The sequence below is a fragment of the Dermacentor variabilis genome, chromosome 1, assembly GCF_050947875.1.
Source record: "Dermacentor variabilis isolate Ectoservices chromosome 1, ASM5094787v1, whole genome shotgun sequence".
Lineage (NCBI taxonomy): Eukaryota > Metazoa > Arthropoda > Arachnida > Ixodida > Ixodidae > Dermacentor > Dermacentor variabilis.
Window position 1 is genome coordinate 42,999,591 of NC_134568.1, and position 13,317 is coordinate 43,012,907.

A 13,317-nucleotide genomic window follows, 5' to 3' on the forward strand; every position below is an offset into this window, starting at 1 on the left:
AGTCTATGTAGTCTGTGTCTTTCTAATTGGCACTGCTGCCACAATCAAAGCCTTTTATGCGACAATCTAGCAGGCACATTGTTGTAAAGAATGCCTACTTGGGGGTGTGACCACACTGGCATACCAAAGCACACAGCTTTTTCAACATCCTGAACACGACAGCGACCCTCGCATCACGCCCACAATGTGACATGCATTGAGCATGTCACGATGTCAAGAGGGCACGTTCGAGGACCCAATGATGCACCAGTTTTCAACATTCTCTAACTGGAAATCTGAAAGAAATTACTGTACAATGCAAAAAAAGTTCATGGAGGCACATGAAATACAATCTTAAGCAATGCATAAATGTATCTAAACAAAATAGCTCTCCTTACACGGGTTTTGGGCTACAAGATGGTACACAGTCTCGTTTAGACTGTTTCACTGTCAAGCGATGCCACAGGTCATTTTGCACAACTTTCAGAGTCCCATTAAACATATCATCCTTGTTTATGTAATAATAACATGCTCGTTTCCGTCAATACAACACAAAGTTTTCTCATTCCCACCATAATACAAAGACATGTTCTGAGTGGTGGGCAGTCCCTTTAAACATGTGAAGCCATCTCCTGTGCCATCAAAACATTTCCCACATCACACCTCAGTCAAGTTTCTTCTCATTCAATTTGTGTTAGCAATGGTTACCAGGAGCCACCATGAAAGAGATCATAGTGTGATCAATATGTTCAAAGCAAGAGTGCAGATTCAGCTAAAGGATGGCTCTTTGGCCCGAATGGGTTGGAGGGGTAAAACTAGTTTCGAGATGAGGGTCATGCCAACTAACATGCCATCCCCCTTCCTGCATGTTCAACCAGCCAAATACTTAGCTAGGCCACACGTGCGCTGACTTTTCTGTAAGCCAGCGTGTTATGATGGAGAGAATTTGTGAGATGGTTGATGATGATGCAAGTGCTGTTGCACATAGTGGACACAGTACCCCAGCTTCCTACAATTTGTATCTGTTACTGTAAATCTGTTCTCCAGAGTGTGTCACCACTGCTACTATTTTTGGCACTTCTGCTCACCCAAGCAATCTCTGCTTCTTGGCAGCCTGCAACATTGCATTATGATCTATGTTTCCGGTGTCTCTGTTGCTTCATTCTATGAACAGACCGCAGTTCCGCGTTTATGAGAAACTCAAAAGTTCTAAGTAATCTCAGCTAAATGAGCTGCTTCAAATGACAATGTCTCAAATTGTTACCAATTCTGATTTTTTTAGTCGCTGTGCTAGCCAGTGGTGTACTCGCAAGTGATGAAGTGTCCTGCTGGTCCGCATGGTTGTACAACTGCTGCATTGTGTGAAAGTACAGTCGGTAGTCAGTAGAAGGTAGCTAGTTGATGCTTCAGCTGTTTCTTCCCTCTGCTGTGCTTGGTATGCAGATATGCATGTTACATGCCCAGTGTAATGCCAGCAATATGTTATCGTCACGGTATTGTTCATTATGCATATCATATAGACTATTTTGAAGTTTACTTAAATGAGGCGGCCGCATGGCAAAAATGTATTAAACTATCACTTGCCTGCTTCCTACTCTGTGATCAAGCCAGTTCTTGTGTGCCACAATTGCAGCCATTGCTGCACCTACTGAAAGTTGCTCAGGGTAATTTTTCTGTACTTGTCTCTGTGCTTTCATCATTTTGCTTGTTAGCCCACTGCCATCAGTGCTACATAGTGTAAATTTAGCAAGATTCCACAATAAACATTTGTAACAAAACATATAAATAGGTTCTGCACTTTGCGACGCATGTAGCTTCGTCAGAAGCAGACTAACATTGTGTGCATTGACAAACTATTTGCGCAATGTTGGTGTTTATTGCCAGGTAACATGATAACATTTGCAAGTGCACCCACTGGCACTGTGTTCACTGTTACACACACATACCCTTCCTTGTCAGCAGCACCAAGGAGAGTCCTGCATTTTATTACTCAAGAATTTATCTCTCAATTTTGTGTGTAATAATTAAACAGCTACATGTCACGTGCTTTGCACTTCGAAATTTCACCATCGCTTAGCAGAGAGCACTTGGGTAGTGTAGAGAGTAATCTTTGAAACGACACTTATACCTCAATGCATATAAATGCCTTATACTCTCATCTCATGACTAAATTACATATGCTAGTACAAAAGTTTTGTGCATTTTTATCTGTGCTTCAGTAACAGCATTCCATTCATTGAAATGGCTGACATTGTTATTGGCAGCATTCTTTCACAGTCCTGCCCTTGCTGTATTTCCATTATTACGCAACTTACAAGTTTTTCTACATAGCCTCCAGGCAATCTATCAGACAGGCTAAAACACATTTTAGGAAAGAACCCCATTTAACACAAACGTCTTGCAAAGATATTATATTACAAATTAATAATGCCGCCAATATAATGCAATATCCCTGCTCTATTATGTATGCACAATCTCGGAGGCACAATTATGTGTACATTGTTGATATGCTGTTAAATTATTTTCTGGTTCTTAAGGGGACACTAAAGGGAAACACTAAATCAGTTTAAATTGGTTAAAGATCCTCTCAAAACTGTTTTCATTCCTTTGGTAAGAAAGCTGATTTTACTGGTGCAGGATATGAAGGCCAAACTGCCCTTTTCCTGAATCTTGCATCAAAACCTTCTAGCAGATATGTCACTGACGTTATGGATTTCACAAGTGTTTTCTTGTATTTAGGCTGTTTTACAGAGGACAAGTTCCCAAAACTTGTTAGCTCAGGTTTTCTGTTATATTGGAATGAAATGGAGTCCCTCGTTAATAATGGAGGTTTACTAACTAAATCCATGTGAACACTGTCAAAATGCACGACGTCGTGGTGAGCTGGTGCAAGAACATAATGGCAGCGTTGCCACTCGTATTTCGTGTTGCTGTTGCAGAACCACAGTTTACTAGTGCATTTCATATTAATGTGTGTCTTTAGTGTCCCTTTAACCCCTTCTGTCATTGGTACTCTGAAATGTTGCGCTGTTTATGTGCCGCTCATCTTTTAGAGAAACGAGCACAATTTGTGAAAGAACTGACATTGACAGATGGGAAAGTGCCAATTGCTTCTCCCTTACTGTGCACGAAAGATGCACGTTCATGTGTGCAGGTACAATTTGCTGTTGCATGATTCTTCGTTGTGCAGCGAAGTTTTTCAGCCAAATAAAAAGTGCAAATGCTGTGCGTATAGCTTAAGGATTTATGTTACGCAGGAAGAAAATGACATTATTATGCAAATGTTTAATCAATGCTAAGGCGTACACTCAACCTTCACTTGTTCTAATAGCTGCCATCGTTAATTGGTCAGTGCCTTATTCCTCCATTCTTGTACACCATCAGTGCTTTAACTTAATGTCATCTTGAACTGTTAGTTGGGTATCGCCAGTATGACGCTGGTATTGAGAATAGAATCACAGTGCAGTATTACTCAGAACCACTTCATTGACTTACAATTCAAGAAAACAACTTTCCTTTGGTACTTATTTTGTTATGACTGGCTCTGAATATCTGAATAGGAAAACTTGTTTACAAATGTTCCACACAAGCCAGTTGTGAAATGAGTGTGTTTCGTACTCGTGGTTATAGTGTATGTATTGTGATGAAATGACCAGTTTATATGAAATAAGCAGTTTATACGAGATCCTGCCATTTTACACAGGTGTTCCTTGCATAAAGTTCTTACAGACATTGCTATATTTTAATGTTGCTTTGCTGGAAAAGTTGATATTCTGTTGTATATGTACATATAAGAAATTTTTACCATGTGTATCTTGAATACTGTAATACATATTTTGAATAAATTCAACAGTATTGAAGGCTTTTATTGGCCAATAAAAATATATATTTGTTGTGGATGTCACTAAGTTAGTGAACAATCTTCAAATGCCTAAAGATGAGGTATGCGAGGTATCATTGGGTAGTACATTCGCGATGATGTCAGCTGCTTTGCCAGACATTTCAATTGCGGTGCAATTGTACTGAGATAACTAATCAGCAAAAATCTACTGATTAACATCTAAAAGGTAGACTGCATCATAATGGGAAGTTGGTAATGCTTTCAAAGTCTTTTTCTTTTTTTTTTGCTTTTCCTTTTACAAAATAATGATGCAGTGGCAAATATATCACTGCTCAACTCGAAGCTAATTTGTACAGATTTCTACGACGTCGCAGGGGAGGCGGCCTTGTGTCTATAGCGTATGTCTCACAGGAGCACAGAAAGCAGGGGCAGCATGGTTTTGTGGACAGACCTCGTGCTGAACTCTGGCAGGTTGTGTTCCATGCCAACTTTGCAGAGACTAACTGTGCTTGTCCAAAATATTTTTAGTGAAACAGAAATTTTAGGGGAAACGTGAATGCCCTTTAAATTTTACCAAACGATGGGAAACTAAGTGTCAAAAATCTAGTGGTATGCACTGTTGCAAGGCTTGCATTTTTTAAATGATTCACATTCTTTCCTTGAAAGATAACGAGACAGTGCACTTTTTTAAAGCGAAGCTTTCTTGACTTGACTTTCCCACTGCTGCTGTCCGGCACCGTTGTCAGATGGGAAGAGGACTTCGCACCCAGAGGTGCCGCGTCCCAGAGCTTTCATTTACTCATCAACCCAGCATCATTCGGTACATTGACCCCGACGCTTACCCTCTACCCAGGTTGACTGGGCAGGGGGCTTTGATTCGGGCCAACGGTCCTTCCCAGACAAAGGGACTCCTGTGGTGCAGCACAACTGAGTTACTGCACTGAACACACAAACAGCCATGTCGGTCTTATCGGATGCAAGCCTGACTGACCCTCGGACTGCCTTGACGCAAAAGAGGTCCAGGCATACAGCCATGGAGACCACCAAAGCCATCCGCGGAGCTGCGCGACCACACAAGGGTGCACCACGACCGGTTCCAGCTCTGGGTTCCACTGAGCCAAACAAAACTCCGTGGATCGACTGGTACACACGGCCGAGTCAAGCGACCTTAGGAGCATGCATCATAACTTAATGGAGAGCTTTCCACCTGACTCATCAAAAATCATGGCAGGACGAGCCCACACTTCAAGAAACTTCTTGTCGCCCAAGCGATGCCACTCCCGGGTGAGGTGGAACTAGACTTCCTTTCATGCTTTCGCAAGCACTTCGTGAAGGCCCGGCACCCATCCCCGAAAACCGCATCACAGCGTGCCAACCAGACTTGGTATGAGCACTTGACAAGAAGAAGCATGAACTGGTTTATCGCCTGTTTAGGCAAAGGGTGCAAAAATTGAACAGTCTTTTATGGAACACCTGGGAGCTTAAAGAGGCTAGCAGCCCTTTGGAGAAGAGCTGCAGGAAGCAAACACTGCGTAAAGATATGGACCAAATCCTCACAACCGCCACAAAAAGGGCACACTCCACGATCCGGGACGGCTATGAAGGGCCTGTAACTCAATGGCAGGCGGTACATGAACGTAGCTCGCCTAGCGTCGAGGAAACTGGCTGTAACGAGCTTCCAGCTTGGCATGTGGATGGACAGGTCGTACCTTTGGCAATGTGGGCGGAGACCTGGGGTGAGGATATCAAACAGTTCTTGGGTTAGAGTTAAAACTACGTCGATGCCATGGTGAACCTTGCGGAGGCTTACCAGAGAATTGGCAGCCGCCGCATAAATGGTGGACGGGGAACCTGAGCGAGGCACACAGTAGGAAAATGTGCTCTGCGAAAACAAGCGGAGTCAGGTGCTAAGAAAAAGAAAGTAAAGCTTCGAGTCAGGAGCATGTCCGAGTTAAGAGCGACCTGGGTCCACCTGACGTGTAGTGCAGTAGCCATGATGCCCAGGTCAGAAATTCCGAGTCCTCCCATATCCTTGGGCAACATTGAGCACCTGCCTAGCTACACAACCAGTTGTCCCTTTCCAGAGGAAGCAAAAGAGGACCCTCTTCAAGATAAGCTTGGTTCGGGTTGGAATAGGAGACACACACGTACGTAAAGAAGGAAAACAGAAGTGAGTGAAGAACTGTCACTCGAGCAGTCAATGGGCATGACAACGTGCTGAATTCCTGAATCCTGGTTTCAAGCTTTTCCTTGGCCTGTTGCCAGTTTTCAGGAGAGAGACCGTCTGGTTCAAATTGGAACCTAGAATGCGCAACCGAATTTTCATGGGAAGACCATGAACGGGCTGCGGACTGGACGGAGTGGAGTTCAAGTACATGGCTGCACTTTTCAACCTTGCACCACTCGCCCTGCAGTAACTGTCCATGATATCCATGACGCTGCAAGCTGATGCCTCGTCTGGGACGACAATGGACAAGTCATCCACATAGGCAAAGAGTGCAACTGGAGGGGAACCTGGTGGGAGTAGGAACCTGCCAATTCTACTGTCACAGGACAATCTCTGCAGAAGCGGTTCAAAAGCGAGTACGTAGAGGGCAGGTAAGAGAGGGTCCCCCTGCCATTCACCGCGTCCCACAATGAATGCCTCCGAGACGCGATCCTGTATGAGAACAGCAGAAGTCGGTCAAGAATACGAAGCTTGGACCACATGCCGAAAACCCACACTAAAAACAGCCTCTTCCAAAACACGGAAAAGGTACCTATGGCTAACGATATCGAAAGCCTTCTCCTGATCGAAGGAGCACAGAATACCTTGAAGTTTCCTGGTATTTGCTCACAGGAGAAGGTCCCTCACTGCTAAACCGTGATGCTGGGTGGAGCGCCCCTGGACACAACATGCCTAGTATGGACCCAAAACAGTGTTGAGTACTGGCGTGAGTTGCATACACAGACACTTTGCTATGAGCTTGTAATTGCAGTTCAGAAGTGTGATTGGATGCCATGCTCTTAAATCGGAGCTTCTTGACTCATCCTTACAAAGGAAAGTGATTAGCCTCTCTCGTTGGCCCCCTGATAAAGTCCCTTCACTGAGTAGCCTGTTCACCAGTGATGTGAACGGCTTCCCTAACAGTGTCCAAAACTTCACATACATTTTGACTGTCAGACCATCTGATCGTGGACTGCGATTATGCTTCATAGACTTCAAAGCCGAAAATAGCTCATCCTCATCTATGGCTGAGTCGCATACTTCCGGTGGCTCAGCTGGTGAAACAAATGGAAAGACAGCTGGAGAGGCAACTGGTTCGGCATACAAGATCATGCAAAACTGCCTCGCGAGTGCAAGAACTCCATCTGGTGAATTGACTATGCTTCCATCATTTGGATCTACTAAGGAAGAGAGAGTTGTGCTCTTCCTTGAAAGATGCGTACGTAGGACATTTCTGCTGCACCACGCTTCCATTTCCCACTGCTCTGCTCGGGTTCTGGCTCTCAAGCCATCCCAGCATCTCTCCAGAATTCGAAGTTCCTTTCGGAGTGAGGCCAGCACTGGAGCAACGCCAGGCACACAGGAAAGTGGCCTCGAGAGCAGGAGCATTGCGTCGGAGATGATTTTAATCTCCTTGCACACTCGATGCTTGCCCCAAGACCTGACGCACTCATTCACTCTGACCTTCACATCATCCCATTCTGTGCCATCTAGATTCTCTCTGTTGTGCAGCGATCGAAAGAGAATGGATGATACCTCTGCAGTTGCCTGCCTGTCCTTTAGGAGCTGTGGATTTAGAAGCCACAGTCTCTTCCCTTGCGGGACTATGTTTGAATCGGCAAACCGCAGAATTAGGAAGCTGTGGTTGGCAAGAGCAGAAGGAACCATCCAAAAAGAATGCATACTGGAAGCTAGTGACGATGAGATGCAGAACAATCAATGCGGCTCTGCATGCCCCTTCCTGCCCAAGTCATTCCTGACTTTCCAGGGCGAAGCACCGACCAGTCCCAACCCATCGACGAGCTCTCGCAGTATAGAATTTCCTGCTATAACTTTAGTTTTTGGAGTCCCTCGACGGGAGATGCGATCAACCTGTTCTAACACACAGTTGAAATCGCCCACAAGAATAAGCCGAGAGGGACCTACGAAGTATGGGTCCAATGCAGCAAAAAAACTCTCTGATCTCTAGACTTGTTTGGAGCATAAACATTAACAATTCGAATGCCACAGTCAAGATTCACCAACATGATATGGCCCTCCACATCCCTGGCATGACGGAGAGCAAGACCGCCAAAATTTGGCATCAAAATGATGGCCATACCTCGGCAGCCCGACTCGCCATAACTCCAGAAGGACCTGGTGCAATGTTATTATAGTTATAGACGTTGCAACCTAGTCTAGTAACATTGGTTCAGAGCATGTATATATATATATATATATATGGAAGGAGCGTTGCAGAGAAGAAAAGAGACATGAGGAACTCGTTTGGATCGCACCGCGTCGAATGTGCACAATCGCCTCTGGAGCTCCCAGGTCGTCGCCACATTAGCCTCTCAACACTTCTGTGCCCGCCACACACACTTGTTGATTGGCACACTGCTGTGCCAATCAACACTTCTGTGCCTGCCACGATAGCTTTGCGGCTATGGCATTGCTCGAGGTCGCGGATTTGACCGAGATAGCCGCTTTTCGACGGCGGCGAAATAAACGCTCGAGCACTTTGATTTAGGGACACGTTAAAGAACAGCACGGTGCCAAAATTAACCCGGGGTGTGCCACTACAGCCTGCCTCATAATCCAGTTGTAGTTTTGGCATGTACAGCCCCATAATCCAATTCGTTTAATGCTTCTGCCAAGATGCGATGTGCCATGTGAGGCAATGACAATGCTCAACCCTCTCGGAGGTTATGAAATATGGTGCACAACAACGCCTCAAGCAAGCACCTCTCACTTTGTGTTTTGTCTACTACACAGACAAACAGCAGTGGTGCACGCAAGGCAACGTTTAACATCCGCTCGTCACTCTCATGTTGGGCAAAACGTTGAAGAAATTAAGCATTCACCGTGAACATCACCGCTAAGTATCGTCAATCAAAGCAAACAGCACAGAAAGCTTCCCTTACATCGATTCCCACAGTGCATGGGATCTGCATAATTTTTTTTCTTCTGAATATGGTGATGACTCGCGACACACTGGATTTTTTGGCAACATTTTCCCTCACACCTGTTTTCTCGTCGTGTGGTGAAACTCGATGGCCCGCACGCGTTGGGAAAAAAGACTAATTTCTTTTTTGCGCAAGATATTTTGGAGAAATGCAGTCCATGTGATGCCAATAATTGCTTTCTTTTTTTTTCAAGGTGTGGGTATTGGAAGATACCAACTGCTGTTGGTAAAATGGATGTGAATGAGTCATTGCCATCCAATTCTATTTCAACCGCAGCGCTAGACAATTAGACAATCTTCGATATCCCCACCCTGACCCATACATAGAGCATCGGACCCAATGAATGCTCTCAGTGATGTGGAGCCAACACCCTCTAGAGAACTTAAGGCCTTCTGGCTCTACCCTCTCCCCTTGAGCTACGTCACGCAAAAGAGGCCCACATATAAGTTCCGTGCAGCATGCTACGAAGGCTACGAGTGACGCACCTTTGCTGAAAATGAGACGCGGAAGACCGAGTGGGCGACGACGGCGACAACAATTCGATTAGTTCCGGGAAACCTGCCGCTCCTTGGATAGCTTCAGGGTTAGAAAAGTCCTTGCATGCTGCGACATGCTTCCGAGCGCACTTTTTTTCTGGACATGAATCGTGCATAGAGTCTGCGCTTGTGCTGCGATTGCGGTTGTGTGTCCAGCAAACCTTTATTGCCGCGGAATGTGGATTACGTTCATGCCAGGATATGCCTAATAAGTGCTACGTGCCCAATTGCCGGAGCAATTACAAATCGGGGCCGAAAAATTGTGCGTTCGTGTTTCCACAAGATCAATGACAGAATATTGGGTGCCAGTGCTAAGGCAATAAGAAGAGAAAAGCTGGAATTCTGCGGAATAAGGCAGCTGTTTTTTTGTAAATTGTTACACGAATATTTTGTATCTCCATTGCTAAACACATTTGAGGTGTTGTAAATATGTGGACTGCGGTACTATATGTAATAATGCCTCGAAAGTGAAATTATTCGGTTAGAGCCTAATCTAGGCTGGGATAAATACATGTGTCCCGAATGTGAAGAAGGGCATGCCAGTGAAGTTCTCATGAGATATGTGTTATGGTGCAGTGCTAACATTTTGTTGAAGAATGTTTGTGGTCGCATGAACGGCAAACTCTGACGCCGACGATAAATCAAGGCAAAGAAGAAGAGGGCAGCACTGTGACTTCAATACAATACATGCTCCCTGTCATCATTTACCCGGAATTCGTTCTCAATCCTAAGGTTCTATCATTTCATTCTTAATGGACGGGCTCTTTAGTAACTCAGCGCGTAAAAAGTCTTGCATAAACAAAATAACCTTGGAACACCCTCTGTTCTTTGCGGGCCATCTGCTCAACTATGCCCCAAAAAAACAATAACTGCGCTCTGGTTAACGTTGCCCTAAGGGCGCGATCCCTTCATTCAACCCTTATCATGTCTTATCCCCGAGCACGCCGCCGGCCTCATCTCCGTGACGTCACTCACCGAGCGCTCAGGCCTTCTCTTGTTTAGGTGGTGTTGGTGGAGGCGCGCCCTCACTCAGCGGCCCACCCTCATCGCGACCAGAAAGCACGGTCAGACGACGGTGGTTTGCAAAACGCCTGCGGAACGGCCGCCATGTATCAACACACGGAGACACCACCGAGAGCCGAAGTGATGACTCACGTTACCGACGTATGTTTCCCGTCGGGCGTGGCAATTGACTGCGCTCCCGAAATGCACCCAGTTTCGGTTTTGCGGCTGTACTGATAAGCCTTGGCACTGATATTGTTCTCATAAGACAGTTTTAGTTGCACATACGTAAAGGCTTTGCGTACGTAGAGCTTCTACGTGTCAGCAGTGCGCATGCGTAGAACGTAGCGGCCGCGCGCTGGTCTCACAGACGTACGTGAGATTCAATTCTTTGCGTGCGTTTCTTGCGCACGTAGACAGCTTCGCGCGGGAGTTTCGCGAGATCACGAACAAGCGATAGCGAGCCTTGCCCGCGCAGACCGCTTGCATCGAAATACGACGACAGGATTGAATTGGCTACCGCCGTGTTCACATTTCCCGATAGATGGAGCTACGTGGTCCCTCTTGGCGCACGTCGCGTACGTGTAGCTAAAAGCGTTTCAGATGGCGTGCACGTAAGGTACGTAGGCTTTTCACGTTTGCGTACGTTAAGTCTCTACGTACGTGTAACTAAAGCTGTCTATAGTCTCCAGACGAATAAGAAATTTAGTTGGAGCGCATACATGGCAGAAATACCCAAGTCACGAACGGACGGTTTGCCGATATCTTTGAATCGAAAAATGCACAAGCGCTGCATTCCAACTACTACTAACTCACGGGGCTGAATCTTGGAAGTGTAACAAAGAAGTTTAAACAAGGGCCGCGCGACTGACGAGCAGTGGAGCGATAAATGATGGGCGTAACGTTGAAAGACAGGAATACAGACGGTGTTGATTAGAGACTCTATCAAGCCGGTGTATATTGATATCTTAGTTCATATTAAGAAAAGAGTTGCACCAGGCAGATCATCGAATGCGCAGGGCGGTGTTAAGGTTGGCGTGTAACACCCCGGGCAAAAAAGAAAAAGGATGCTCAAAGACCATGCCTAGCCGAAACGGAGGATGGAATCCTAATTTGCTATGGTTGCCTCGAGGGGTTGCGGTCTGGCAGGCGCCCTGCAGTGATGACAGGCCCCTTTGTGTGTGTGCTACCAAGGGGAGAACTTTCCGCGAACCAGACCGCCGGGTTGCCGCCAGCGGAGGCACGCTGATGAAAACGTCACATGGGAGAATGGATCAGCAGCCCCATCCCCGACCAGACCCGCGGGTTGCCACCAGCAGAGACAAGCTCGGGAAAACATCGCCCAGGAAAGTGGGAGCAGCCGAAAAGCAACGAAGAGGACTCGGTGCATGTCACGTGACGTTGACGTGAGCAAGATCGCGCCTACGATTTTAGTGGGCCTATTTAAGGGGACCCGCAATATACTTTTGAACATCATTCATTCTCTTCTTCTTATCCTTCATTAACCATTGAATAAGCAGTGCAAGTTTCGCACTTGAAATCGTCTCGTCCTTGCCTGATCGCCATGGTCTAGCGGACGCCTGCACCCTGCCGACAACGCCACCATCGCTACGCTACCCAATAATTAACGTCGGTCGAGGTCGAAGAACCAGGACTTGCAACCAGGTAATCGGTGGTCTGTTGAACGGGTGCCAAAGGAAAGCAAAACGCAGTCGAAGATAGCGAAGGAAATAGTTGTGATAAGACGAGGAAATTGTGAGATAAACAGTGAACGTCGGTCGTTAATGTGGACATGTCAGTAGCATTAATTATTTCGTCTTTTTAAAAGCTGGCATGGAACACTCATAAAATGCTACAAGTTTCAAATGACAATTGCGCACACCTCGCCCAGTTGAGTAAGTGACGAAGACTTTTTTTTATATATATATAACACTGCAGACCACATATCGGTCCTTGCAGGTACGGCACTCAAGCATACAAGGCAAATTAGAAACAATGCAAGCAAAAAAAAAGAAAGCTCAAATATAGAAATATAAATACTTAATTATACAATAAATACAAATAAATATGCATAACAGAGAGCATATGAGTAACGCACTTCACTAGTCCGTTACATCGCGGGTCGGGAGTTCCGCTCAGACACTGTTCTGGGGAAGAAAGAAATTTTTTATGTATTTGTCATCGCGAAATGAGGGGTTAATGCATATGTGTGATCAGGACGTGTACGCCTTGTGGACAAAGGGGTCACGTACACCGAGGGGTCTACGGATAATTCACGATTAATTGCTGTAGGAAATTCAGGCTAAGCTGCCTCCGCGACTCGAGGAGGGGAATGTCGTTTGCCACCATTAGCTGTGTGGGGGAATCGGTGCGCTTAAACTTAGAACGAATAAAACGAACAACCTTCCTCTGAATTCTCTCCATGATTTTAATGTTATGTTTACTGTATGGATCCCATGTAATGCAAGCGTACTCTAGGTCTGATGAAAGTCAAATAACAATCATTTAATGCTGGCAGGTGAATTTCTCAGTTTGTGTTACGAGGCATTTTAAATGTACGGCAGCGCGGCTGAAGCTACCAGGAAGAAATCGCTCAAATATCTCCCCTGAGCTCTTTTGAGGCATTTTCGACTCGACCGAAACTGCCCAAACGCGCGCACTACTCTGTAGATCGATCTGCTCTGCAACGCTCCGCGGCGCTGCGAGGCAGCAAAGCAGCTATTTGAATTTCGACGTGAGGGGTTTCGGCCCGATGTTCGCCGTAGAGGACGCACAGCGTGGCAACACTGGTGAAGGGGGCGCGGGTTT